The sequence below is a fragment of the Cyprinus carpio genome, chromosome B22 (genome assembly GCF_018340385.1).
Source record: "Cyprinus carpio isolate SPL01 chromosome B22, ASM1834038v1, whole genome shotgun sequence".
NCBI classification, from domain to species: domain Eukaryota; kingdom Metazoa; phylum Chordata; class Actinopteri; order Cypriniformes; family Cyprinidae; genus Cyprinus; species Cyprinus carpio.
Window position 1 is genome coordinate 1590836 of NC_056618.1, and position 26913 is coordinate 1617748.

At 35.5% G+C, this 26913-nt stretch overlaps 1 long non-coding RNA gene and 1 pseudogene across 1 annotated transcript; one reads left to right on the forward strand and one right to left on the reverse strand.

Moving 5' to 3' along the window:
- LOC109062242 overlaps window positions 1–26913 on the forward strand; it is a 995865-nt pseudogene that overhangs the window by 230811 nt on the left and 738141 nt on the right.
- Window positions 17904–20039, reverse strand: LOC122141504. The gene is made up of 3 exons (XR_006157851.1): window positions 19929–20039; window positions 19788–19813; window positions 17904–18774 (listed from the first exon to the last, which is right to left on the reverse strand). It is a non-coding gene; the product is annotated as an uncharacterized LOC122141504 (long non-coding RNA).

The following is a 26913-nucleotide window of genomic DNA, read 5'->3' on the forward strand; positions in this document are numbered from 1 at the left end:
CAATAAGATATCGCCCATCCCTACTGATGCGAGTATCGAAAGTATTGATACTCAACTAAAAAAAATATTGATACGGTGTGTTTATTTACCAGTGATTTTGTTTATTAAACAAAAATAATGCCTACAATATGCCTTAAATTGGACAAATAACCTATGTTAGCAAATAATTGTGTGGAAGGGAATCAATCCATTACAGAGAGCGTTCACTCACTTCTGAAAGTGCATTTAAATAGAGCTGCGTTTCCCAAGAGTAGCCTATAATAAGAAAGCATTTATGTTTTTTGAAAAGGCAGCCCAGAACAATGCAGAAAAAATAGGCTATATGATTGAGTTATTTCATAATAAACCTATTGAAATTGTACCCTAGTGTGCAGTACATTTATTTAAATGTAAATGTTAAAAGTTCATATTGCTCATGTTCCATTCTGTATTGTTAATATAAATCATACACTCTCTGAATAAAAAGGTTGCATTTTATGCATGCAACAGCCTTTCAGTGTCAGTCCCTTATGACAATGAACCATGGTAAAGTGAACATAGTTTTACTATAGTATTTGTAGATTTCCTTGGTTACCACTACAGTAAACCTATTTTAATCCTGTGTAAACAAAAATATAACCTAATAGAGTTGCAATTAAGGCTTATAAAAATGTTGAAATGAATTTCAAATATAAAGTTAAGTAGTTATTATTACCCATTGTACTCATAATAATTAAATAAATTTCATAATATAAAAGTTCAGTTTAGAAGTATGGTATTGGTATCGATATCGATGATACTGGCCATTAAAAGTATCGGTATTGTATTGAAAACACAATATGTAATATCGCCCATCCCTACATGGCGGCGCTATCACCTGGTATAGATCAAATAACACCGTAGATATAAAGTGTTTAAACTACCAAATATAATTACTTGCACATATTTCAGAATCGGAATATCAGATATTTCATAATGTAGTGAGCATGTATGTGAATATTTTGAATAAAACATGAAAAACTAAAAAAAAAGCGATCCATGTGTCATACGGATCTATTGTGGATTCGCTGTGTCACATAAAACTCATGCCAGGGGTTCAGCTAGAATATTTTAAACTCACGTGCTATAGGCTAAAAAACTCATGCCAGGGGTTCAGCTAGAATATTTTAAACTCACGTGCTATAGGGTGAAAGGGTTTTAAATAATACTGTTTTTGACAGCGTTGATAACAATTCTGATAGATAACATCATGATATTTTTTTGCACTTCCCGAATGTCGCATCCTGTCAACAATAACCTGTCCATGGGCTTTTTTGTTACTGTCAGTTTAAGTGCTGATTTAACTTCTTGTTCTGAATTCCAGCTGTGAAATTATCCGCCGCAGATCCGTTTGCAAACATATGCAACATGTCCATTACAATTAAGCGTTCTCACTACATGATCTTGGTATCATTTATAAAAGTAAAAATAAGTGAATTCATGGCAGAAGTACGTTTAATAATAATAATAAAGGTCTTAAAAGCCCGGTCGCATTTCGGGATTCGAACTCCTCAAAAAGAAGTGCAGTCATTTGTTGCAGACAATCTGATTGAGCTACGTGACATTTGTTTGAAATGTGTGGTCCTTGATTTCCGAAGCATTAACTTTTTTTGTTCTGTTACATTACAATGGGTTGGGCTTGTGTTAACTTGTGCCTTACGCTCACAAGTTTAATATTATATGGAACGCAATAGCCTACTTTATAAATTGCCATTCATTGAAGACACCTTGCATCTGTCAATAATTTTAAGGAAAGTATGTTAATTTACTTTACATGTACTTAATACTTGGTAGGTGGCTCGTTTTGCTTTAATTAATGCCTCAATTCGGCGTGGCATGGCGGTGATCAGTTTGTGGCACTGCTCAGGTGGTATGGAAGCCCAGGTTTCTTTGACAGTGGCCTTCAGCTCATCTGCATTTTTTGGTCTCTTGTTTCTCATTTTCCTCTTGACAATGCCCCATAGATTCTCTATGGGGTTCAGGTCTGATGAGTTTGCTAGCCAGTCAAGCACACAAACACCATGGTCATTTAACCAACTTTTGGTGCTTTTGGCAGTGTGGGCAGGTGCCAAATCCTGCTGAAAAATGAAATCAGCATCTTCAAAAACCTGTTCAGCAGAAGGAAGCATGAAGTGCTCCAAGATTTCTTGGTAAATGGGTGCAGTGAATTTGGTTTTCAAACAACACAATGGACCAACACTAGCAGATGACATTGCACCCCAAATCATCACAGACTGTGGAAACTTAACACTGGACTTCAAGCAACTTGGGCTATGAGCTTCTGCACCCTTCCTCCAGACTCTAGGACCTTGGTTTCCAAATGAAATACAAAACTTGCTATCATCTGAAAAAAGGACTTTGGAACAACGGCAACAGTCCATTTCTTCTCCTTAGCCCAGGTAAGATGCATCTGACGTTGTCTGTGGTTCAGAGTGGCTTAACAAGAGGAATATGACAACTGTAGCCAAATTCCTTGACACTTCTGTGTGTGGTGGCTCTTGATGCCTTGACCCCAGCCTTAGTGCATTCCTCGTGAAGTTCTCTAAAATTCTTGGATCCAGTTTGCTTGACAATCCTCATAAAGGCTGCGGTTCTCTCGGTTGGTTGTGCATCTTTTTCTCCCACACTTTTTCGTTCCACTCAACTTTCAGTTAACATGCTTGGATACAGCACTCTGTGAAAAGCCAGCTTCTTGGCAATGAATTTTTGTGGCTTACACTCCTTGTGAAGAGTGTCAATGATTGTCAGAGACCATTTTGAAGGCTCAGGAAACCTTTTGCAGGTGTTTTGAGTTGATTAGCTGATTGGCATGTCATCATATTCTAATTTGTTTGAGATAGTGAATTGGTGGGTTTTTGTTTAATTGTGAGCCAAAATCATCACAATTAAAAGAACTAAAGAATTAAACTACTTCAGTCTGTGTGCATTGAATTTATTTAATACGTGAATTTCACAATTTGAGTTGAATTACTGAAATAAGTTAACTTTTCATTGACATTCTAATTTATTGAGAAGCACCTATAACTATAAACGAAGACGTTTTTTACACTAAAATCATGTTAACACTCATTTTTTAATGTCTTTTGCTTTAATATTGTTTGAGTATTTTAATGTTTACACATCAGCCTAATTTATTTCCATTGTAAGAGTCTAATGTTTGTTAGTTAAAATGTTTTGTGGTAATCATTATTCAACACATACTGTTAATTGAACTTAACTTGTATTGAACCTCAAAAAAAGTTTTTTTAATTATCAAAATATTGCAATGTGTACATCATTTTATAGTTTAAAATGATAGACACACTACTGACTATAAACATATTACTCTAAAAAAACACTATTGTTTTGTTTAGATTTATTCAATTTTCTGTTCATTTTCTTATGTTTTTCCAGCTTGTCTGCCTGTTCCTGTCATCAGCAGAGACTGTTCATCATCATCATCCTCATCACAGCAGAATTGTTTCATTGGTGTGTTCAGTGGTGAATGTGAGACATGTGACTCTCTCCTGGTACAAAGGAAACAGTTTATTGCCCAGCATCAGTGTGTCAGATCTCAGCATCAGTCTCTCTCTACCTCTGGAGGTGGAATATCAGGATAAAAACAGCTACAGCTGTGTGATCAACAATCCCATCAGCAACCAGACCACACATCTCAACATTACTCAACTTTGTCACACATGTGCAGGTACAGCAGCACTGATATGCATCTTTATTCCCTAAACTCATCTCTGAGACTGAGATCTCAGTCTTGTTGAAGGTCCGACTAACAGACTCATTTTGTCCATTATAGATAAGGGCCTACCTTTACTTTACATTGTGCTGATGTCTGCTGCTGGATTTCTGTTAATTGTAGTTGCAGTCATGATGTGCTGCATCTGCAGGAAATGCAGAAAAACAGGTCAGGAGAGCAATTACAAACTACAAATAATAACTACAATGCCTGCATTTGAATCACAAATATTAATCTTTTACACACAGACATTTGATTGCAAGTTTTGTCATTTTAACACATCTGTATTATTGCCAATGCAGTTGAGACACTGGAGGAAGACAGAACTGATTCAACACTGGGAAAACCAACAACACGAAAAACGGTAAGATCATTCATAATTGAATTGCAAGATGAAAAGCTGCAGTCAGTTAATTGGATAGAAGCTGCTGATTGAAGTTTTGTGTGCTTTAAGCGTCAGTGAATAGACATGGTACTACAAAGTGAACAACAATGTATCTATCCACACATTAAATACAAATTTATCATTTATAAGGTTTTGCATACAGACATCAGCATTGTAAAAATAATCCCTGTTCACACAGATTCACAAAAACGACAAAAAAAAAATTATTATTCATGCCAGGCCAGTAGGTGATGTCAATTTGTAAAGAAACACTACATGACTGCGCACATACAATGTAGTCCAACATTATTGTTTTTGGTTGTCAAGTCAGAGATTTACTTATTATTGGGGGATGGAAGGGTCCATGGATCTACCACTGGAGAAAGCTTAACAGCCAACTTGGATCATATGCGCCTTGATAACCAATCAGATTACAGCCTTATGTCATTGAATTCCTGCCAGAATTATTCAACAGTCACTGTTTGCAAATACCACAGAGATAAACAGATAAATCACAAGTAACATAAACTGAATCCCATTTGTCGTAAAATCTTATAAAACAGCATTTTTTTGGATGTAAACTTTAAAAATAGATCAATCCAAAACCAATGTTTAAGCACAAATATTTTTAAAGATTAGTGTGCTGCAACAAGTAGTATCTCTGGTGTTGCCCTTGTGTGAAAAAAAGCCTATTGTAACACACTTAATGTAACCTGCTTGATGATTTATCTATTTAAAAAGTCATCTGATGAACTGGATGGCTGATGGCATTTCCCCCTATCTGCTCCATCTTAGCATCTGTTCTGTAGGAACAGTAGTATTTTTTTAAGTCAGCATTTGAAGATTAAAGGGATAGTTCACCCAAAAATGAAAATTTCTGTCATCATTTACTCACCCTCAGTGTTGGAGAGTAACTAGTTACATGTAACGGCATTACGTAATTTAATTACAAAATAAATGTAACTGTAATCCATTACAGCTACTGAGAAAAAAATGTGTTATTAAATTACAGTTATTTATGATAATGTTAACAATTACAAAGGGGATTACATTTTAATTTTTACACACATTTACATACAGATGTAATTGATTTCTTTTCCCAAATTTCACTGACTATTCTGAGACATACGGCCCTATAATTTCCACGATGCAGAATACAGTCTGGTTTGTAGAATCCAGTCATAAAAACGGAATTCCTATCCACCTTATTTTTCACTTAAGCACGGGCGCCGCCATTTTCGAACTATAATGTGTCAGATTTCCGGTAAAGCACTTCCGCTAATAGTAGTTGTATTGTGATTCAGTAGTTTCGCAGTCACTGTGTAGATCTTACAGGCTAGGTTACTTTTAATATGGACCACAGAAAGACTGGCGTACTTTGTGCAGTTAAGGGGTATCATAATAGCTGGTTCAAGAGTAAAAAATAGCTGCAAGACACTTGTTTTAACCATAATCCATGCACCAGAGCTGAATGTGGGTGGGGTTACCCTATGATTTGCACGTCCTTCCGAAGGGAGAAGCTCGTTGGCTTTGGTTAAAACTAAAAGCCTTAAACTTAAAGAAACCACCAAAATTTCCGTTCGTTTGCTCTTTCCACTTTCGTTGATGGTAGACCCACGGAAAATCATCCATTCCCCGAGAAAACGATGCTCCAGTGAAAACTCTGAGGCTACGTCTCGTCAGGATATATCCACTAACAGGTATGTATGATTTTTGTTAAGTTACAGTACGTGCACTAACAAAAGTCATTGTTTAAACTATTTCTTTATCAATGACACACCTATTGGGGATGAATAATATTTAGTGCTAGCTGAAGTTGTTGATAACAGTAGAAAACTGTAACAAAAAAGAGCATAGAGGGATAGATAAAATTACAATTCTGTCATTTACTTACTCTCGAGTTGTTCCAAACCTGTGTTCATTTCTTTTTACTGCTGAACTCAAAGGAAGATATTTCGAAGAATGTTTGTAACCAAGCAAATCTTGGGTCCCATTCACCTCCGTAGTAGTAAGAAATGATACTATGGAAGTGAATAGGATCCAAGAATAGTTTGTATAAAAAGGGAAGTCGTGGCCTAATGGTTAGAGAGTCGGACTCCCAATCGAAGGGTTGTGAGTTCGAGTCTTGGGCCGGCAGGATTTGTGGGTGGGGGGAGTGCATGTACAGTTCTCCTCTCCACCTTCAATACCACGACTGAGGTGCCCTTGAACAAGGCATCGAACCCCCAACTGCTCCCCGGGCGCCGCAGCATAAAAAAAATGGCTGCCCACTGCTCCGGGTGTGTGTTCACAGTGTGTGTGTGTGTTCACTGCTCTGTGTGTGTGCACTTCGGATGGGTTAATTGCGAATTCTGAGTATGGGTCACCATACTTGGCTGAATGTCACGTCACTTTCACTTTCTCTTTCATCTAACATTATTCCAAATACCCTCCTTTGTGTTCAGTAAAACAAATAAATTTATACAGGTTTAGAACAACTCGAGGTTGAGTAAATTATGAAAATTTTCATTTTTGGGTGAACTATCCCTGAAAGCCAGGTAACATTACTGTGATTGTATTGAATAAACGTACCAATGTACTGGGACTGGAACACCATGGTGTCATGTACAAAAGACTTTTGCTACTTTTTGTAAATAGGGGGTGTAGAATTTATCAGTTTCTCCTGAGCATCTGACTGACTTCAGTGTTGTGTTTTGCAGATGATGTCCAATGTGAACATGAGACCAGGCTTCCCCCAGTACAGTGATCCCTGAAGTCCAGGCATTGACAGACAACACTTATGCCTCAGGGGATAAAATAATGTAACACAAGGCAACACAGTTCCACAGTGAAGATCCCTTAGCCCTTGCCATTCTCAAGAATGACACTAGCACTTTATTGTACACTGTTAAATTCTACACCTTCCAATTTTTAAGATGCACATAATGTATCAATTTCTGATGTCCATGATGAAGCTGAAGTTGAATTTACTTCAAGGAGATCTTGCTGAATGCTCTGAGGTGGAGCACATGAGTCTACATTCCATGACATTTTATATGAAATTTAGAATGGTGTAGTAATTTTGGATGCATTGTGTAGTTGTTTTGGAGTTATTCAGTGTTACCATTAAATATACAGTTTTTACACAAATAAATATCTTTTAAATATCTTATATTACTTCTTTCTCCTTATATATGCACACACACAAACAAACACACAATTAAAAATGTCAAGGTGCAGTTTGTTTAGATTGTTTCCTGAAAATGATAGTTTAGCAATGCTAGGTAAATAATGGTCAATTTGTCTTTTTCAGAATTTGTGTAACAAATGGAAAACATTCTGAATAGTACTGTAAAACGAATAATTGCATCCAAAATAAAAAGTTATCTAAATATATACAAAGTACACACGTTTATTTTAGTTACAGCTTGTATTTTAGATGCAGTTCTGCACTATACAGTAATAAGTAATTTACAGTAATTTACGGTTAAGGGTAAAAAAAAAAATCATACTACTTTAAAACAGTACTTGATTCCACAGATGAAAGAGAAAAAGGAGACATTAATCATGTACCAGTTACCTAAATCCTCAATTCAATCACATAACTACTGGGATTCACGTCTGCTTTTAAAGCCACAAATTCGCTTTCTGTTTTATGTACCGGCACTCGGACGAATTTTCTGCTGTGCAGGTAACGTTACTGATATGCCTCAGTGATTTTTATATCCCGCATCGAAGATACGTCTACTCCAAACTACATAACGAAATATTAAAAAGTTATTGCAGGACACTTCTTAATTTCATCTTCCGACTGTATCATACACCGTGGGTTTTGTAAATATATACCATCACGGTGTTTAATAGTGTTCTGTGTGTGCGCCCACTGCTCGACCTCATGTTGTTCCAAACCTGTATGATTTGCTTTCTTATGTTGAACATAAAGGTATTTTGAAGATTGCTGGTAATCAAACAGTTGGTGGTTGCCATTGACTTCCATAGTAGGAAAAAAAATACTATGGAAGTCAATGGGAACAACCAACTGTTTAATTACCAACAATCTTCAAAATTTATGACTTTTATGTTCAACATAAGAAAGCAACTCATACAGATTTGGAACGACATGAGGGGGAGTAAATGATGACAGAATTTTCATATTTGGGTGAAATATTCCTTTAAGATTTGCACATTTAAAAAAAAACAACAGCGCTATAAAAAACTACAGCCTATTACATTCACCTGATCTTAATCAAGCAGTGATATACAAATCTGGAGTGCAGTTACAGTTTCTGTATACACAGGATGGGCTATAGCTGTCAACATACAATTCATCATATAAGAATAAACTGATCAATCAAATAATCATTTCAGCATTTACACAATAATCACCATTAATAATAAATACTGAAGTTTATAGAAACATTGATCAGGTTGTTATTAAAACAATGCCATTTTGTTATTCAGAGAGAAAGATAAGATAGCCTGCTATTCAATTTCTGTCATATCATCAGTGTTCCTGAGTTTGTTGTTTCCTTGCAGAAATCAAAGGCGGATGCTGTGTATGAAAATGTCCCCAAAAAATCATGATCGCATCTACTGGAACTGATGTCAGAGCTTAAACAGGCCTTTCCTCACAACTTTTTGTTTTATTCACATTTATTTTCTGCCAGCATGCCTCTGTTTTGTTTTTACTCTTTGTACCACATTTTCTGGTGTTATTGTGATGTCTGAATTTTTTTTTTTTTCATTAATAGTTTCACCAATAGCAATACATCCAGAAACTCAACTAAAATCTTTTATTTTTAGCTTATCACATGGACATTTACCTAACTATTAAATATTGATCACAGCCTTCACTTTGTGCCTTTGTTTTTTTATTTAGGCCTACTGTTCTTATTTTATTCTCACACAAGTTACACTCTGTTGGATAATGTAGCTAATGTTGCACAAGCACATTATCGCTCTCTAGTGTCCACAACATAAAATCACATCTCGCTAATGATAGCACTACTTGTTATATGGAGCAGTTTGTTAGATCACAATCTATCTAATTTGTTTGTATAATAAAGTGCAGACAGGTCTATGAAAGTACACAAGTTGGACAGTAAACTGAGGCAAAGCACTGTAACTTAATTTGAGCATTCCAAAACAGAAACAAATATAGCACTGTAACTTAATTTGAGCATTCCAAAACAGAGTCAAAGATCGGTAACTGATGTTATACTGTTATGCCTTGGTTCCTGGGCTTTTCTCCAAGATACTTAGTCGTAGTCGCATACAGTAATATGACATTTACCCTAAATAATCCAATAAAAACCTTCAAATACATGAGCAGAACTTGTTTAAAATGTTATTAATTTAAATTTATCCTTTATTCTAACTTCTTTTGCCTCACGTATACTAATGGTAAAAAAAAAGTTTCCATTAAAAACTATATATTAAGCCTAATAACATTAGTCTATATGTAAGCTATTTTTATATGTAAATAACATTCTGAAACTGTAATTGAAATAAATAAGGATCAATAGAAATGCCATTCATTATTTTATCTGATATGCTGAAGCGGCGTGCTGTGGATGGAGTGTTGAAGACGCTAAACAAAGTACGTTTATTCACATATTGTTCTCTCTCTTAATATGTACATGAGTGTAAATGTCAGCAGCATCATATATGCTTAAAGGATTGCAGGTTGTCTGGTAAAAGAAGAGCACACACACAGTTCACTGAGTCTGCTATTTTATTCCAACCATTAATAAAATAGCAATAATCCTGACCAGATGCTTCCGTAAATATTTAGTTTGTACATAGAGTTACAATTCAAATAAGTGTAATAATGCAATGAAAAACATTTAGTAATGTGTATGTTGTAATTTAGTGTCCATTTATGTCAAAACCATAGACTGTATAAAAACATGGACGTAGTGTCTGTGACGTCACCCATAGACTCCTGAAGAGCATTTTTGAAACTCAAAGTGTGTAGAGCGGGCCGTCGCCATCTTGGCAGCGCGTCACCATGCGACTCTCCCGGATAATCGAAAATGGGCAAAAAGGCAAGAGCTGTAGCCACGCCCACCTAGCTTGACGGCAGTGTCAGCAGCGGCAATCCACCTGTCACTCAACCACCTGTCACGCCCTTAATTATAAAGTATTTTTAAGGCTTAATATAATTTAAACAGATGAGTTATAAAAAAATTCACCCCCCTCACAGTTGTCATGAAGGGCAAAATTAGCTATATAGACCAAAATAATTTTTTTGCACCAGGCTGTAAACATGTTTTTTTTCCCTGCTGTAAAGCTGGGCATTTTAACATGGGGAGTCTATGGGACTAACTCCCTTTTGCAGCCAGCCTCAAGCGGCCAAGTCGATGAATTGCAGGTTTAGGCACTTCCTTGTTGGCTTCACGATAGAGAGCAGGAGGTTGTCAAAACTAGGCTAAGTTGTAATTTACGTACAGCTGGTGCAACCGCCCCAGAAAACCTATAATTGACGTTACGGACACTACGTCCATGTTTTTTTTTTTTTTTTTTGGTTCAAAGACTTTCCTGCTTTCAAAGCACTTATGACATAATGAAGCCTTGTTTACTGAAATTACGTTAATTGGGAAGTTTAGTTAAGTTAATTGGGAATCCACTGGAGATTGTCACCAACAATGGACCTCAGTTCCTGTTATCTGAGTTCAAACATTTACTGCAAGAAAGAGATGTCAAGCACATTCGCACCTCCATATACCATCCAGAAGGAGATGGAGCAGGTGAGCTTTGGAATAAGGAACTGATGATTGCCATTCTGACTGTGGAGAGAGAGAGGGGTCCATGGACATCATTTATTGTAGAATTCTTGCAAACATATAGAGCTACACCCTATACTACCACAGGACTGTCTCCTTTCGAGCTCTTGTTTGGGAGGAAAATGAGAACAAAATTATCAGTCCTTCCACAGTGCAATTTGAACCCTGAAATGTATGAACTGAGAACAAAATAATTATGCAACATTAACAAAAGATGAATGCATACCTTAACACAAAGCGTAAAGCAAGGATTCTGAAGCTCAAAGAAGGTGACCATGTAAAAGGTGAGAAAACCTGTGCATGTCAGGAAAGGGAAATCAAAATCAGTGACCCTATGCATTCTGTCATCATTTACTCCCCCTCATGTTGTTCCAAACCTGTGTGAGTTGCTTTCTTATGTTAAACATAAAAGTATTTTGAAGATTGCTGGTAATAAAACAGTTGGTGGTTACAATTGACTTCCATAGTATTTATTTTTCCTACTTTGGAAGTCAATGGCAACCACCAACTGTTTGATTACCAACAATCTTCAAAATACCTTATTTTATGTTCAACATAAGAAAGCAAATCATACTGGTTTGGAACAACATGAGGTTGAGTAAATGATAACAGAAATTTTCATTTTTAATAATAATAATAATAATAATAATAATATGTTTGATTTATATAGTGACTTTCCCAAGCTCAAGGACACTGTACAAAAGCAGTAACACAATAGACATTCGATTCACATAATCATAAACAGTCATTTCACAATCAACTAATCAATTAATCAAATTAAGCGGACAGTAGACATTTGCCCAGTCCAGGGATAGCCATGATTGCAGTTGCATATCATGGTATATTTATATACTGGAAACAGAAAAACATAACATAGTATAGGTAACAACGGTAAAAGGATAGTGTCAATAAGTAACAAACAAAGAGTAGTAAATGCAACAACAATACAAAAAACGAAAATACAGAGAATTACAGGTAGTACAGGATGAGGAGAGTGTCTAAAAACATGTTATGACTGATAGTATTGGGTGAACAAGTAAGTTTTGAGTTGTGATTTAAATACAGATTGTGAGGTTATTGTCCTCAGTGCCAGTGATATGTAGTTCTATAATTTAGGTGCAATTATGGAAAATGACCTGCCACCAATTGAAGATGTGGGCTAAACGGCAAAGCTGGAAAAATGCAGCTTTGGATAGTTTACTAATGTAAATATCTAGAGTCAGAGAAGGATCGAGAGTAATGCCTAAATTTCTGAAAGTAGCAGATGGAAAAAATTGATGTGGCATCAAGGGTGAGATTTGTAGCATTTACTATGTGTTTTGTCAGAAAAAGGGGGGGGGGGGGGCAGTAATTAAATTTCTGTTTTGTTCAAATTCAAACTGTGAAAATTAGAATTTAGACAGGCCTTTAGCTCGTTAACACAGGTAGATAGTGATGTGGTCTGGTGAATAGAATCTGGTCAGCATGCAGTGTATATCTGAATGTCATCAGCATAACAGTGATAATGAAAACCATGGACGACGGATAATATGTCCAAAAGGCATGAAGTAAGTAATGAATAGTAATGGCCCAAGAACAGAGCCCTGGGGAACACCCTGACTAAGTAAAGTAGTGGGGAGATTTATAATTATGCATAGTGATGTAGTATTGTCTATCAGTGAGAAAGGAAGAGAACCAGGATAGGGCAGCAGCTGAGACACCTATTTCTGAGAGGGCGGGCGGGAGAGTAATTTGTTGTGACAGACAGTATCAAATGCTGAGCTTAGATCAAGCAGCAGAGGAATGGAGAGATTACCTGAGTCACCACAGAGTAACAAATCATTGACAACCTTAACTAAAGCAGTTTCAGTGCTGTGCTGAGAATGAAAACCAGATTGAAGTGCATTGAACTGATCGCTGAAAGCTAGAAAAGACTAACTGATTGGCAAGAACTTTTTCCATAATTTTCTAAATAAAATGGTAAATTGGAGATTGGAAGATAGTAGGTGAAATCAGTTGGGTCCAGGTTTGTTTTTTTTAAGAACAGGACTAACAGCAGCAGTTTTCAGTGAAGTTTGAACAGTGGCAGAGATAAAGGACATATTACTAAGTGTGAAATAGGAACAGAAATGACAGAAGTACAGTGTTTCAGAAAGAATGAGGGTGCAGGATCTAACTGGCAAGAGGAAGAATTGGAGTTCTGTATTATTTTTGCAATTAAAGTTGGAGTTGTCAAGGTGGAATTATTTCATTTAAATTATTAAATTGTTTGGAAGTGGGGCAAAAAAAAGGAAAGGAGCCACACAAATCATCACATTCATACTGACTGAGACTATGGCTGGGTGGCTGGACTAATTTATTAACCATGCTAAACAGTGTTATTGGCCTATAGCTTTGTTGATGAAGTCGGAAATGTAAGAAGAGTTTTTGGGTGAACAATGCCTTTAAGTTGAACTGTATTGATGCACATATAAATGTTCATGTTGTACATGCTTGGTTATTAGAGCATTGTTTGGTTTGGTTTATTTATTTATATAACACTACTAAAAAAGTAACCCAAGGGTTACCCACAGTGCTTTACCATAAAAGCAAACAACAGAAACACCATCACACACATACTGACCAAACTAACAATCACAAATAACCTCCAATAGAATTGAACTCACATAAGGTGCCACCTCAAAGTAAGCATTCAGCAGTTTTCTTAAACATTGAGAGAGATTTAGCAGATCTGATATGTAAAAGCAACTCATTCCACAATCCATTACTGCAAAGGCTCTATTTCCTTTTTGATGATGAATTGTCCTAGACACTATCAGAAGTTTAAAGTTTTCTGAGTGCAAGGCTCTAGGGGGGTTATAAGGTATCAAGAGGCTTGTGAGGTACAGGAGTGCCTGGTTGTTTAATGATTTATATACAAAAATTAAAATCTTATATTTTTTTCTAAAACAAACAGGAAGCCAGATGTTTTAAAATATGGTGCCAATGGGCTTAAATCTAAAAGTGATTTAGTAGAATCTTCTGGCTGGCCAAAAAACAATAACCTAAGTCTTTTCCTCATTTAGCATTAAAAAAAAAAAAAAATCCATCCAAATTTTAATATCATTTAAACATGCTAAGAGGGAGTCAAGAGATTCTGTTGGGTGTTTTAGTGGCAAGTAGAATTGGGTATCATGGCAATGCAATGGAATGATACTCCATGCTTTCTAAATATGCTACCTAAGGGCAGCAGATATAAGGAAAAAGCAGCAAAAGAAAATAATTGATCCCTGTGGGACCTCCCATGGAAGCAATCTTTTCCTCGAGATTGAATCTCCATAATTAACTGAGAAATATCTGTCACTTTAAAAAGATTTAAACCATTTCAAGACAATGCCTTTCAGCCCTAGCGGATTTTCAAAGCGAGAGATGAGAATTTCATGATCTATTATGTCGAAAGCAGCACTAAGATCCAACAGTAAAAACTTTCAATAGTGCCGACTCTGTACTGTGAGCCACCTTACATCCAGATTAAACATTTCTAAAATATAATTATCATTTGAAATATAATTTTCAATTCATTAAATATATTTTTCATTTGAAAATACAAGTAATTGCTGCAAAATCACTTTTTCTAAAATTTAAATACAAAAGGCAACTGTGAGATAGGTCTGTAGTTCTTCATCTCATCCAGGGCCACATTTGGCCATTTAAGCTGAAGTGACATAACAGCATACTAATGGAACCAAACCTGTACACAGACTTTTGTTAAGTGCATTAAGCTCTGTGATACGCAGTCGAAAGCCTAGGAAACGAAAACAAATGACTAGCATCATATCATTTTGACAAAAGTAGGTTTTCAAGTTTTGAACAATATCTTGTAATATGGGTGTATTTATAGGCTGGAACTGACTCCACTCTGCCTTATAGGCAGGGGAATCTGATGTTCTGCATTTGGTGAAACGTAACACAGAAAAAAAAAAAATCAAATCAGAAAACATTTGAATTAACTGAGAATACTGTTTATACTGGTGGTAATGTTCAGTGAAATGCAGTACAGACGTAATCAATTAAGTCTGGGGAAGATTTTGTATTCACTTAACAATGTTGAATGGCAAATGCCCACTAGAGGGAGTTGTTGTATTATGTGGGAACTGGTATAGAAAAGTTGTGTTAGACATGCAGTGCTAGTAAACGGACCATGTGAGATACCTGAATGTGTAATTTTATATACCACTACACACATATATTGAAAAACGGCATAAAACCCATTTATATACATCATATGTATTTTTACTTTGTTGTCACTTTAAAGTAATGTATTTATAAACCAAATTTTATATATATATATATAAAAAAAAACTGAATAGCATGTTGTTTTCTGTGCTGCATATTGATGCTCCAATAGAAAGGAAAATTAATTGTGCTTTCATTTGTATTTGCCTTTTTAAAAGAAGAAAAAAAAGACCATACCATTGGGGAGTTTAATGTTAGGTTTATTATTATTATTATTATTATTATTATTAAGTAACGGGGAAAGGTTTGTCTCATTACAAAGAGTCTTCAATCTTCTTATGCTAAAAAGAGAATATCTTTATCAGTTCTTTTTCTAACAGAGAGAAAGAAAATTTGGTTCTTGTGCTGAAAAAAAGAGGTGGAGAAATGGTTAGATGATGCTCCACTCTGGCTATCACTGCTCCTCCACGATGTAGCATTTATACAGCAGGTTATTATTATACACTGACAAGTTTAAGTATATATGAATGAATGAATGAATGAATGAATGAATTTATAGAACGCTTTATTGTGTATTGTTGTAAACCCAAATCGCTTTACAATCATGTGGGGGTCTCTCCTCAACCACCACCAGGGTGCAGCATCCACCTGGATATTGCGACGGCAGCCACAGGAATCATGAATAATCTACTGCCATGCCATGCACAAGATAATTTGATTTTAATTATGATTAGGAAACTCTGAATTTTCTTTAAGCTCCGAGTTTCCAAGTTGGGGTCGTGTCAATGAGAAACATGACAGAATGACAACCCTGTTGTATTTTTCTTGTAATTTATTGAAAGAAGGTACACCCGCCATCTTTTTCCGACTACACTGACTTGAACGCAACCAACATCGTAATTATGACTTGTCAACTCGTCGTAGTATGAACTTCCAAGGAGGACAACGCAGCAGAAAATTCTGAGTTTCCCACTTGTAATTACGACTTGTGGTGGCGTTCATGTGCGTTTAACTCGTAAATACGATGTATCTGACATGACTTGAATGCACCATAACAGTTTACACCTGCTTGAATACACATCATCGTTTAATCAGGGCATAAGCCTGTATGTCATTATAAGCAGTGTTAAGAACTTAACGATAAGAACGGCATGCATGAGCACGGCGGCCACACACCACACGCGCATCTGACAAATGGACAGCATCAAATCAGCAGGACAGTAGCTATGTAATACAGTACTGGACAACCATTCTTTGTAATAGCCTGGCTTAGTGGCCACATAAACGAAATAAACAACAATGCCTTGGAAACTACATAGTAGGAAAATGTAGATTCATGTACTTTTACACTGGCATATACACTGGAGAATGGAGCGCTGCTGGTGATGGAGTAATAGGTGAATTAACACTAGCAGAGCTGTTCAGTTCCTTGCTTTCGGTGCAGAAAGCACAAAACGGATTCATAGAAGTAACGTGACATGACTCTCTGGCGCAGAAGGACTAAACGGACTCATATGACGTGCCAGGAAAACCCTAATATTGACAAAGGCGTGTACTGTATAAAGGCATACAGCATCTCTGCTGTAGCTAAAAGGCAAGGGGCTGTTTGCAAATTTATCTTCATCAGTACATGGCAAACAAAAATTAAAAAAAAAAAACAATTAATTTTTTTTTATAGGTGAAGTGATTTTGATTGCAAAATAATTCACAATGATTAGTGAAGCAACAGACTGGGTGGGTGGGCCTGACTGACAGGTAGAGGTCTTATTTATATATATATATATATATATATATATATATATATATATATATATATATATATATAAAAACAGGTGGTTGGTCTTTTGTTGTCCTGTGTATTTTTTAATGTAATTTTTAATTTATTGTAAAATCGTTTTTTGTGTGTGTGTTTGTGTGTGCTGGTCTTGCTGTAAAATCAATTGCCCTTAGGGAACATAAAAAAAGAAAGAAAAAAGAAAGAAAGAAAAGAATATACTCCTCATATGAAACCACTTTACTGTATCGTTTTGGAGAAATGTGACATTATTTCACTTCAGAGGTCTAACACCCAATTTCTAATAAAAACAATAAATAATAAACAGTTCCTATAGGGGGCTAAATAACTAAAATGTTAAAGGTGTAGGTTTAATGCATTTCTGATGAACTCAAAATCAATTTGTGACACTCACAGATTCTAGTTTTTTTTTTTTTTTAGTTTTAAAATTATTTTTATTTTTGTTTTATTATTATTATTATTTTTTTTTTTTTTTGGCAATATGGTGAATTGACAAAGAAGTTCAGGAAAGAAAAACAAGCACATGGAATCAAAACACGGGACTCAAGGCTACATCTGTTTTTATTTGCATTTTACATTTACATTTAGTCATTTAGCAGACGTTTTTATCCAAAGCAACTTACAAATGAGGGACAAATGGAAGCAAATCAAAAAACAACAAAAAAACAACGATATATAAGTGCTATAACAAGTCTCAGTTAGCTTAATGCAGTACACATAGCAAGGGCTTTTAAATAATATAACAAACAAAAAACAGATAGAATAGAGCAAGCTAGTGATAGGTATTTTTTTAAAATAGAATTAGAATAGTGAGTGCTAAAGTTAGAGGTTCAAATAAAGATGGAAGAGATCTATTTTAAGCCGATTCTTGAAGATGGGCTAAGGACTCAGCTGCTCGGATGAGTTGGGCAGGTCATTCCACCAGGAGCGAACATTTAATTTAAAAGTCCGTAAAAGTGACTTTGTGCTTCTTTGGGATGGCACAATCAAGTGACGTTCGCTTGCAGAACGCAAGCTTCTAGAGGGTACATAAGTCTGAAGTAATGAATTAAGGTAAAGGGGTGCAGAGCCAGTGGTGGTTTTGTAGGCAAATGCCAATGCTTACAATTTTATTGTGCTTTAAATAGCTGTCAGGTAAAAGTATTAAATGATAGAAATGAAAAGTGCGCATTGCTACATCATATGTTTCCATTGCGATAACCGGAATATTTAAATGTACTCTTCTCTTATGATACAACCACATGTGAATACTCCAGTGCCAGTACCTGGATGATCTCCCAGGTGGCCATATAACGCTGACACATGTCACACAAGAAGACCCAGCGCTCACAGCTGCTCCAAGGAGAGCCGTGTTCGTCAGAGTAAGTTGCCATTATTTGACTCGTCATAGAACGAGAAACATTATATTAACCTGTTAACAGGGGTTTTCTTGTGTTCATATATTTAAGTAAAGGGTGATTATTTTAATAAGTACCGCGTTTTCTTTACTCGTCTTGTTTATGTATTTGCAATCAATATGGCCTGTGCATAGCAACACTTTATTTCTTTGTTGAAATCTATTAAACTGATCTTGAAAAACTGATTTTATCAGATTTCACTGGGGATTTCAAATATGTAATTAAATCGTAAGCTTCGTGAACAATTTTGGAGAATTTGATGTTTCCTTATTCAAAGATAGAGGAGCTGCACTTGCATGCCCGAGAGGCATTTCAAAGATGCCTGCTGAGTGACATGACATCCCTTAAAGGGAATTTGGTATTATATAGATGTGTCCATCTGACCCCTTACATTATCAAAGTGGCTGTGGATCCCCATTAGCAGGATGATCTTGAGGAGCTAACAATTAAGCCATATTCAGACCAGAGGACAAGTGTTCAGTTCCATACACCTATAAGAAAAAAGATTCACAGATGGTAAGATAAATGAATCAATGTTTGTTACACAAAATATTTAAGATGTGGAGTTGTTTGCAGAATATATGTTGGTTTGCTTCTCCCAAAATATTTACAAAGAATCATAAATGTTTCTCTTCAGTCTGATAACATCAGCATCACACTGTCACTACAGTACAAATGCAATACAACAGACTTGAATACCATAATATGTGAAGCATTGTGACCTAAAATATCACATCATATGTTTTTTAAATTGTTGCTATTTATTATTTTGGGAGCTCACCCGTGAACTTCTGCTTGCAAGTGAAAAAAACAACACTTTTAACATTGTACATTTGTTACACCTTGACCCTAAAAAGGGCCACAACACACCTTATGTTAAATTAATAATTATATATCATAATTTCCAGAAAACACATCGCACAGGGTCAAAATTTAATTGTTGAAAAAAAAAAAAAAAAAAACAATTCACATTTTATAATCGAATGCATAAATAATGTGAAAAGTCTACCGGTATCCCCCGTAAATAAAACGATACATTTACAATCATAAAATGTGTATTCTAGTTCCTCTCACTCCACAACAAGTCCTTTACATTTAATAATATTCAGAACAGAATTAAAATAAGTGTATAAACAGAGCATTCACTATAAATTACATTTGTTATAAATGTTAAGCCTAAATGTATTAATTAGCGCCGTGGGACATGCTTTACAAATACTCATGTCTCTCTCATTTGGCACATAACCAAATGATTGTGCATTCTGTGCAGGTTTTGCCAGCTTGATGTTAACTGCATTAAGTTGCGAATGTTTCAGGTGATGAAAAAAGTAGTACCTTACTGGAAAATACTGTAATAGTGCCATAAAAAATGTATTCGTTGCAGCACTATCTTAAAGAGTCAATTATTACTGGTATTTATACATACTGAAATCTCAAAGAAACCACATACACACTCTTCACAGTTTTTTGCAGACAGGCAGATATAGGGCTCATAGTATCTCACCTGATTACTGTGCTGCTCCCTGATGCCTGTTTGAACAAAATACATAGTCAAGCCCTTTTTATATATATACACATACATATATATATACACATACAACATACATACATACATACATACATACATACATACAGATATACTCACAGTTCCATCTTGCGTGACACTTGGAAACCACAGCAGCAACAAGCAGCAGAATGGACAGCAGCACATTATTCCTGCTACAGCAGATGAAGACAGACCTGAACCGAAAACAGCTACAAGACACACAGTCATTATTACTAGAAAACAAAAATGATAAACTATCCACTACCAGTATTTTTTATTTATTTGATTTACCCAACTTTCAGACATTAACCAACGGTAGTTTTATGATTTAACTGCTAATCATCTGGTGAGTAGGGCTGGACAATATGGCCCATCACAAAATTTTTCATATCAATCAATAGCTACTCTTTATCATCAGAACATGATAAACATTTGATGAACCAGGTGAACTATATGAACTATAATGTAATAAATATTACATGTTTTTGTCTCATGCACATTTGCACAATGCACATTTTACAGTAGCTTGAGTTGGGATCCACTACGTAATTCATATCATTCTATATTCAGTTGCTAAAACAGTAACATCAAAAAAGGGTAAAATTTTTAACCTCATATTAATAGGGTAAAATTTTAATATTCTGACCGTTTGTGAGTTAGTATTAAAAATTAACTATGTCTTCTTTGATAGTATTTAGATTATGTTACTTCAGGTAAAACCATGCGTTGCACCTCATTGTTAAAAATTAACAATATTGTTTCTATGGAATTTTTGTTATAAAAAACATTAGCATAAAGACAGTATTTAGTGCAATACAAATACAGAAAAAAAACAGCTAGAGCTTAATAAATTAATGCAATTTTATATTCCATTACTTCTTAATAATTGATGTCAGCATTAATAATAATACAATTCTATACAAACATCCCACATTTCTGCCCACAATATCATGGTTACAGTTAGTGTTACAGTAAATTGTGTGGTAAATATTGTTGATTTGTACATTAACCTTCTAAACTGAAGCTTTATGTTTCCTCAATGTTTTCTCCTGTTTTGTTGAGAATGTTGAGAATGTCAGTGCTGTATCATCAGGCTTTAAAATAGTTTAAATAACAGAGACATTTGTGGTTTGTATTGGAGAACTCTACACTTAACTTGAGTGCTCCTCACTGGATCTCACTGTTACAATACAGACAGTATTCGGAGACGGGAGATCACAGGTATGGTTGTTTATATACAAGCAAAGGGTATAGCCAACACAGGTGAGTCAAACTGAAGTGGCAATCGTGAATGATAAGTGAAAGAGTATTGATACTGTCCTTGTATTTGGCAGAGTGAAGATCCAAGTGGCAATTGAGGAGTCGAGACGTTGGAGGATGAAGACGCGCACACACACATGATAAACACAGTAGGTAACTTGGGATCGCTGGAGACAGGTAGTATAACACATGTATACCTTGAAGTACACATGGAGGTAAGCCCTAGTTGCAAAATGAAACCAGACAGTGGCTGTGTGTGTGTCTTTTATATGCCAGTTTTGATTAAGGTGCTGATGAGGTGCAGGTGGGTGTGCTCAGTATTCCGGTGAGGGCGCTGTGATTGGGAATGGTGTTGGAGCCTGGCATGTCTGTGACACTCACAGTGCTGTTTAGTGGTCGCATGATCTCAGTGTACTAAATGCATTTGCTCTGAGCTGACAGTGCGTGGTCTTTTATATAAGTGGCTCACGGTTCAAATATCGAATTTTGACTAACTTTTGTTATTATTATATCGAGGAAAATTATATTGGTGTTATTGTTTTATTGCCCAGCCCTACTGGTCTTTCAACAACAGCATTTACAGAACTATGAGCTCAACACAAGCAGCAGCAGCCGAGAAAAAAAAGTATGCCATTGTTATGTTAATAACATAACATTGTGAACAGCATGTATTTGTTGTGACAACTGTGTCCTTTAAAGAAAACAAACTACATTCTAATGTTTGCTCAAAGGAAATGCACAGATTAGGCCATACTCACCAATGATGTCAACACGGAAGCTCTTTATACTGGTTATGCTTATGCTGGCGATGATGACAGATGCTGAATCTGCTGCTGATGATTTGTAGTTTATAAAGTCCAGCATGTTGAGTTGTGATGTTTGCGATGTTGAGAGAGATGCAGTCTGATTGTTCAGCTTCAGTCTGTCTCTCTGAATCTCTCATCACACTGAGCATCTGTACAGATCTTACTCTGATCTCCAGTGATTTCAGCGATGAGATTGTCATTAAAATACCACATCATCACATAACTTAGGTTGTTTCATTACACTGGGATCTAAAATGACAGATTCTCCCTCCTTCACTGATATTTTCTTCTCTTCACTTCACGTTCATCATCAGGAACATCTGAAACACAAACCAGCAGCTGATTGAAGGTCTTTTTTTGGACAGAAAACAATAATAACAATAAAATCTGGTTATATGACCACAATTCAAGACTTCAAATTCAAAAATGCATAATTTGTCCATATTTAGAGCTTATAAAACACATAATTCCTGAAAAAACTAGCAACCCAATTATTATCAAATAGCAGACACATTAAACCTAAAAATGTCCCTCGGGTAGGGAGGGTGTTATTGATTTTTCTTTCTTATTTTTCCTCCTTTTGTTGTAATGTAAAACCATAGGAACTATCTGACAATGATTGCTGGTTTGATGGATTTTCCAATAAAAAATAAATAAACAAATCATTCCATTGTGTTTAAAGATGCAGGGTAAAGAGAAAGCAGATTGTCAATGCTATAACACAATGACGTGGTTTAACATATGTAACATGGTTTTAAACAATAATGACTCACCATGAACAGAAAGACTGAAGACCTCTTCATGGTAGCTGCCGCTGAATATGCTCTCTTGAAGATAAACTCCAGAGTCTGTGGTTTCTGGTGTTCATGATGGTCAGAGATCCAGTCTTCTTACTGTAATCTTCAGTGATTCGTGCGATGAGAATGTCATAAAAATACCACCTAATATCATCTTAATAATTTGAGATCTCCAGTGATTTGAGCGATGCGAGTGTCATAGAAATGCCATCTAATCTTTTCTTGTTGGTTGTGTTTCAACATCAGTGTGAAGAGTGACTGAAATCTCCCTCCTTCACTGACACGTTTTCAGCACTTAAAACACCTAGAAAAGAAATGGGCATTTATTATTATGGGCATATGATAGTAGGGAATTATGTGAAAACTGTGAACATATTTCAGACATATTTTTTATCCAAAAAGAGAGGATTTAATAGGTCTGTTTTACAGTCCACAAAGAGTGGTCCTCAGTGCCAAATGTATGGAACAATTTTTTTAAATGCATGAGCCCAACAAGAAGCAATTTTTCTTTGTTTATTAATTAGGTTAAAATAGATTCTTAGTCTTTTTAAATAGACCAAGGATATGGCTCTCATGGGACTTCTGCGAGTAGGAGAAGGTGGCAGGTCGTCTACATACCATAAACATATAAAAGCCCTTGTTGAGTGATGTCAGTTCAGTGCACTTGTGATAAATATTGAAAAACTAAACAACTGCTAATTACTGTGGATAAATGGAACACTTTGGAGTTGGAAACTGTAATACTTGATGGGAAATGAATTTGCCTGTAATTTTAAGTATTTGGGGACATCATAGTTGCTTAACTTAGCTTTTCTAGAGAATAATAACAGTATTTGTAAGAAACGCTAAACAGGAGGAGGTTAAATCATTTCGGGGAGAGTAAGAATATACCAGTCCTATATTACCATACCACAAGGGTCTTATTAAAAACTTTCAACTAAATTTTTATAAAACCAATGCAAGTACAGTAATGCTCCTTGAGATTAAGATTTTTGATTAGGTGTGGAGGTGGGTTTTAGATATGGACCAATCAGGTAGTAGTCTCCCCACTAAATGAACCTACTGGGGCAGTCAAAATTTCACAGGGAGAAAGAATGTTTTCAGACCAGTAGATCATTTTCTTTTCTGGTTTGGTTTGTTTTTACCAAGCAAAATTACTAAGCAACACCAAAATGTATGCAATGTGAGCAAAACTTATTTATCACTGTTATTTATTTATTTTAAAACATTATCACTGGTCATAATGTGCCAGTTTATGTTCCTTACAGCATCAGCAATCAAATTTGAATTTGGTAACTAACCCATTCCTGTCAACAGTACTATAATAATAATAGTTTAAAGGTGGTCTAAATTCTATTTTTGTCACAAACAAGCTGAGGAAGAGGACGAAACAAGTATTAATGAATATCAATGAATTATTATGAATTATTAAAAGCAAGCAATCTTTGTCTAATAAGTGTTGTTTTAACGGCCATAAGATATTGCCATTCTGGTGTCTGTCCTTTTAACCCTCATTTAGAAACAAGACTAAACAATTTGTCACCTTTCCCCTCCTCAGCTTCTTAAAACAGCAAGAGTTAAGAACATTTATTGTCAAGTGTAAACGTGATTTAAAGCTGAAAAACTCCTGAACAGAAAAGACACAAATCATTACAAATGTTTTACCAAGAAGGAAGAACATCAACAAAATGTCAGAAGTCATCATCAAACGCGGTTCACCTAAAAAAAATAAATAATAAAATTATTTAAATGGAAAGAAATGCTTTGTTTTCTATCAAACAACATAGGATTTATTACATTAGGGTGACCAGACGTACCCGTTTTCAGTGTCCTGTCCCCGACTAGAGTTGTCCCCATAAATGTCCCCATTTCACAGCATGTTCAAAACAACTCGCAAATACACTGGAAAAGCCCGACTAATTTGAGCCAGATAGCTATCATATGATTGCGACTGTTTTCACCTGCAGAGGGCACTGCAAACTGATTACTTGGTCGCACGCCGCTACGGTAGCCATGAAAAGCTTGGACGAGAGCAGAGCACTGTTATCATCAGTTATCAAAAGAGACCGCGTTATATACATATTAAAACAAAGTAATAATGTTTGTGTGCAGTGTATAACAAGACATGTAGTTTGCGGGATTGTTTTGAACACAATAGGCCTATTAAACATTCCTGAAACTCTGCGTCACAACTCTGAAGTCTCTGATATGAATGATATAAAAAATAATAAACTAATCAGTTACACTTGCACAATTTCATTTGCAGAAAGCACATACTTTGTAGTCTATATGAGCCTAAAATGCAAAATATTAACCCTGATTAGGGATAGAAAAAGATCCATTTACAGAAACATATTTTTATAAACAAAAATTTGAAAGGTAGTAGGTATGTAGCCTCGCACAGTTGTGAAAAATGTTAAATACAGTTCGAAAAATAACATTTGTTGTTTTATTTATCATATGATGTCATATTTATTGTTTTATTTTAATGCATTTTTGTAAAGCCATAATTTTGTTATAATACCAGCCTGTTTGAGATGTATATATATATAATATATAAAAATATGCTACTTGAGTAATTTTACTTTGATTACTGTACTTAAGTATTATTGTTAGGGTAATTTGTACTTATTCATGTAAAATTTAAACTGATTACTTTTACTCGATTACATTTCTGAAGAAAAAACTACTTTTTACTCCTTACAGTGTTATTTCAACTTAAGTACTCATTAATTCTTTTTGCATTTTTATTTCATCTCATGCACATTAAATATGGTAAACCGAAACTCAAAAGTGCTTATGATGTGCAAGAACCAATAAGGTTTGTTTTCATGTATCAACCACACACATTTCAGCTTCAGTTATAACTTTAACCAAAAATATATATATTTGTAAGCTGTATATTGGCTGAATGCATAAAATGGCTGAGTGACGAGAATTTAAATACATTTCATGTTTTGGTAGTTTTGGTAAATTTCCAAAACGTGTATGTATTATATATATTATATATAGTAAAAACTGCATCACGGGGTTAAAATATACGTTTTTTTGGCAGGGTTACCTTGGTAAAATCCGCATTTTAGGGGCTAAATATCACGTTATTGGTATTGGGGTCGCTTCGCTTGTTTTGATAAGCAATTGGGCAGGTTTTGTTTTGAAAACCTGGCAATCCTGATCTGAACGCACGTGCTGGAGATATACTACTAATAACAGGAGCGCCTTTAATGAGGAGATGCGCATGAAAATCGCATTCAATTTTTTTTGCACAGCCCTAATATATAGTCCCCGTTTTTAAAGTCATAGATAATGACAAGTGAGATTTCAGTGAGATTTTGACCAAATGTCCCCGGTTTTTTCATTTTAGAAATCTGGTCACCTATTACATGGCAGAGTTAATTTGAACAAAACGCAGATGTCTGCATGCTGATATGTGACTGCTCCAAATAATGTATTGATACAAGTACAATATTTCAACCACCAGGTTACATCAGGCACAAACCAAGAATGGTAGAAACGTCTCGTACGTGCCACTGGCAACCAGCAATGATTCGAGGTTGTGGCATAACGTCTCCGTTCCCATCTTGGTTATGTACATAACCCTCATTCCCTGATGGAGAGAACGGACGTTACAGATACATTCCCTTTCTGTCGGTAACTACGAGTTATGTCGTGACGACTAGGGTTGCAATTTTTTTCTTTTCAAGACTGGAAACTTTCCATGTTTCCCAATTTATGGGAATATATGGGAGTTGACGGGAATTTATAGGAAAGAATGGGAATAAACTGAAAGTTTGCAAAATTTGCAGGAACTGGGGACTTAAACGTAGTTGATAAAAAATCTTGCAGCAATTTATACCCTACACACTGCGGGGCGTTGGGAATCGAGAGTCGATTCCAAAGGTTGGAATCGATTCCATCAAGGGGAGTCGACTCCTCATTCAGAGTCTTTTTCAGTTCAACAAAGCTTATCAATGGGAGTCTCTCAAACGGAAGGCTACATCCGACAAAAGCTGCACACATTTAATTCACGAAAAAAGAAAAGAAAAAACAAAACAGAAAGAAAACGAGTCGGTACTGATCAATTGAATTTTAGGATGTAGGCTAGCCTTCCGTTTCAGAAGCACAATTCACCAAAGCCTTAATTACAACAGTTGTGAGATAAAAGGTTATTATATATATAAAACGATTCAGAGGTTATTTTACGGTAGAACTGGCTTGTCC